The sequence below is a fragment of the Aulonocara sp. 'chitande type north' Nkhata Bay genome, linkage group LG13, assembly GCF_057382095.1.
Source record: "Aulonocara sp. 'chitande type north' Nkhata Bay isolate Kocher_YH1m ecotype deep benthic linkage group LG13, A_spYH_male_GT1.1, whole genome shotgun sequence".
Classification (NCBI taxonomy): Eukaryota; Metazoa; Chordata; class Actinopteri; order Cichliformes; family Cichlidae; genus Aulonocara; species Aulonocara sp. 'chitande type north' Nkhata Bay.
In genome coordinates, this window is record NC_141356.1 from 11,535,575 (window position 1) to 11,539,777 (window position 4,203).

The window sequence follows — 4,203 nt, forward strand, 5'->3', positions numbered from 1 at the left end:
TCAGCCGACCCCTTTGACCCTGAGGCGTGTCCATTACGACGTGTTGTTGACCGGACTACAACATCTTACATGCATCGCTCTGTGTGTTCTTCGTGTTGCTTCATGCAGGCCACGAACCAGGATCAATGAACTCACCACACACCAGAACCATCGGGATGTGGTCAAGTAGCCAAAATTGTGTAGGAAGGTTTCAGACTTCCTGATGTGACCTCGAAGTATCTGCAGCAATAACAGGAGCTGTTGGCTAAATAATAGTTAAGGTTCTCCATTTTTTATGAAAGGAAAGGAGATAATGCCATCCCATAATTCAAAGCAGAACAATTAACACAACTGACAAGTGACGCAGGTCATGTAAATGTTAATTAACAGTCTGTTTTGATTTTCGTGCCGTAACCTGCCGATATGTTTTGAACCTTCAATTGCAGCTTGTAAAATCAAAGCCAAAGGCGAGCTCTGAACATTATGCTCCTGCAATAAAAACAGCTTTTTATGAAGTTATGTGAAGAAAATAAAAAAGTCATATAAATCAAATTATGAGCTACATACAACAAAATAATGAAAGTGATTTTGAGGCTCAGGAGTTCATTTAACGTCAGTCATGGAAAGTCTGGATGAAGGCAGGATCATCTCTCCCACCAGAGGAGAAAATATGAGTGAACAGGATGAGAAACTAATCACAGGATGACAAACATATCATTTTACTTCATAGGCTACTCATTACTTTTTATTTAAAATCGCAGCCTCTATGATGTAAGGTATCATTTTCACCGGTCGTTTTCTCTTTTAATCACCTACATGAAACAACCCAGCAGGAAGTGACGTGCGGATGCACATTTTGCAGCTGATCCTCAGATTTTTATCTCTCCACAGCAGACTCACATCAACAACATCAGCTGTCACCATAAGTAGTGAGGAGGAGACTGTGTGGTGTGTGGTCCTCCTTGTCTAGATTTTCGTGGAAGACACAACTGATCTGCAAACACTCGCTGTGCAGAGTGCGATCCAAATGGAGACTGTTTACTTTCAAAGTAAAAGTTGGGACATTTAAAGCGTGCTGGTTTCAGCAGCAGGACAAAGCTTTTACTTTGAAGGTGAACAGTCTCTGTTCAGTCTCTGTAGTGTTTGCAGATGAGTTGGTGTCTTTCATGCAAACAGCAGGTGACCACGACCATCAGCTACTGACCGAAGAAATTAAACGAGGTTTCTGGTGCAGCACGCTCTGATTTCACAGCTGCTTGGGGAATATGTATTTTCAGCAGGTGAAGCTGCTTTAGGGCCTACAGCTGACACCTGCTCTGACATCTCTGATTAGCTGCGTGGGCAAACATGAGACATCTTCAGTGCAGTAAACGGAGTCCTGGATGATTTAGAAACATGTGACCTGTTCTTAACCTGCCGCCTGTTTGTACCCGGCTGATTCAGACCGACTTTTTTTTACAGTGTATCTGTCTGTCCCTGCTGTACAAGCAGAGCAGGCTGTCGGTGTGTCTTTGTGTCAGTGTTGTTGCAGAGTGCAGTGACCTGCAGTTACACTCTCTCTGTTCCCGTTAGGGTAAATATCCCTCTATTAGCAACAAGTGGTCTGAAAGCTCCGATTCTCTCTGAGCTGCTGGAAGCTTTTACAGAGTTAGACAAGAGAGGAAAAGCAGCAGCTCTGCCAGATTAACCCTCACTGCAAATCACTCGCATCTATTTGATCCACTTTGAGAACAACAGCACATTCACATTTTTACATTCTGCTTTAGGTTTTTGAAAAGTATTTCTCCAGTTTTAAGCAACATGTGTCAAATCGATCTTTGTCAAAACATGAAAGACAACCAAACTCATTGGTTTTTGAACATTTTGACACCGTTTTGTCCACCACCACAAGTTCAAGGCACACTTGCCTGAGGGCTGACAGCCTGACTATTCTTCAAACCTCGGATTCAGGGTTATGTGGTTTCCATCCAGTTTGAAAGCCATCATGTTCAGTTTTTGGAGACAGAAATGACCATATTTGGATGAGAAGGTGAAGTGGTACCTACGTCAGACTAAACATAAAACTTCTTGGATGGTGTGTGAGTTAACAATAAGAATTAAATGCAACCATATTAGTTTTCAGACTGTTGCATTAAAAATGTTCAGCAACGCATGAAGCTCGAGTGAGAGCCCATCAGTTATAATATCCACACTCCTTATAATTATAACTCTAAACCTTAATAACATTTAAAAGACTGAATTTGTGTACACCCCCACCCCACAGACGTCATAAAGACCAAACAGTTTTCTGTATCAGGCTGTAAACTTTTTCATTTCTGCTGGAAAGTCTTTGAAGACTGACTCACTGTCTGCACCCCTAGTGGACATGAGAGGAAGTGCAGGTTTTGGTAGCTCGGTGTTGGCGTCATTTTGCAGCTTGTTTGGAAAAATACTGATGAGATTAAGCTGCGGTAACTTTTCTGTAGTAATTCTTTCTAGTCCACTTGAATCAGAGCACAATGATGTCATCTCTTTATAGATGAGTCAGCACAGTCACAGAAAATTGGCAGAACATAAACACAAAGCCTCACAGTCACCGGCAAAGTGGAGAGCAAAGTCCAGAGTCCAGAGTCCCACAGCTCTGGAAAACCTCCTGTGTTGTACCAGTGCCAAAGACTTCATGCCCCAAGGACCTCAACAGCTACAGGCCGGTGGCTCTGACATCCCACCTGATGAAGACCCTGGAGCGGTTGGTCCTGGCTCAGCTTCGGCGCCTAACAAGCTCATCACTGGACCCACTTCAGTTTGCCTACCAGCCTGGCATTGGAGCGGATGATGCCGTCATTCACCTCCTACATCGTTCCCTCGCTCACCTGGAGACCGCTGGAAGCACTGTGAGAATCATGTTCTTTGATTTCTCCAGTGCCTTCAACACTATTCTTCCCTCGGTTCTGAAGGACAAGCTGGAGAACTCTGGAGTGGACCATCACCTCACTACCTGGATTTTGGACTACCTCACCGACCGACCACAGTATGTGAGGACTCAGGGCTGTGTGTCGGACAGGGTCGTCTGCAGTACGGGGGCCCCACAGGGAACGGTTCTGGCTCCGTTCCTCTTCACCATCTACACTGCAGACTTCTCCCACAATTCCACCCAGTGCTTCCTGCAGAAGTTCTCTGATGACTCTGCAATAGTCGGCCTCATCACTGATGGGGACGACAAGGAGTACAGAGGACTGACTCAAGACTTTGTGGACTGGTGCCAGCTGAACTACCTCCAGATCAACGCCAGTAAAACCAAGGAGCTGGTGGTAGACTTCCGCAGGCACAAGCATTCTCCACTGCAACCACTGAACATCCAGGGTATGGACATTGAGGCTGTTGACAGCTACAGGTACCTTGGTGTTCATCTGAACAACAGACTGGACTGGACTCATAACTCAGACGCCCTCTACAGGAAAGGGCAGAGCAGGCTGTACCTGCTGCGGAGACTCAGGTCGTTTGGGGTGGAGGGCCCACTCCTGAAGACCTTCTATGACTCTGTGGTGGCTTCTGCTATCTTTTATGGTGTGGTCTGCTGGGGCGGCAGCATCTCTGCTGGGGACAGGAAGAGACTGAACAGGGTGATCCGAAGGGCCAGCTCTGTTCTAGGATGCCCTCTGGACCCAGTGGAGGTGGTGAGTGACAGGAGAATGGCGGCTAAGCTGTCATCCCTGTTGGACAACATCTCCCACCCCATGCAGCAGACTGTGACAGCACTGAGCAGCTCCTTCAGTGGGAGACTGCGGCACCCACGGTGTGGGACGGAGAGATTTCGCAGGTCTTTCCTCCCCACTGCTGTCAGACTCCACAACAAAGACTTTAACTGAACAAACACACACATCCACACATGTGCAATAACACTAAGTGCAATAATCTTTTCTGGCATCGTTGTATTTTTACTCAGTTGTATATAGCATTCGTATTCTATTTTTATCTTATTGTATATTTTTATTCTATTTTATTCTACTGTATATAGTATATTATTTTATTCTATTCTGTACAGCTGTGTACTGTATTTATTCTTATTGTATTCTAATTTTTGCGTCATAACTTTTGCACTGTCCACTTCCTGCTGTGACAAAACAAATTCCCCACGTGTGGGACTAATAAAGGTTATCTTATCTTATCTTATCTTATCTACAATGTGCTTTTTTAGCTCAATTTTTGCGACGTTGTAACAATATCTGCTGTCCCATCATTAAG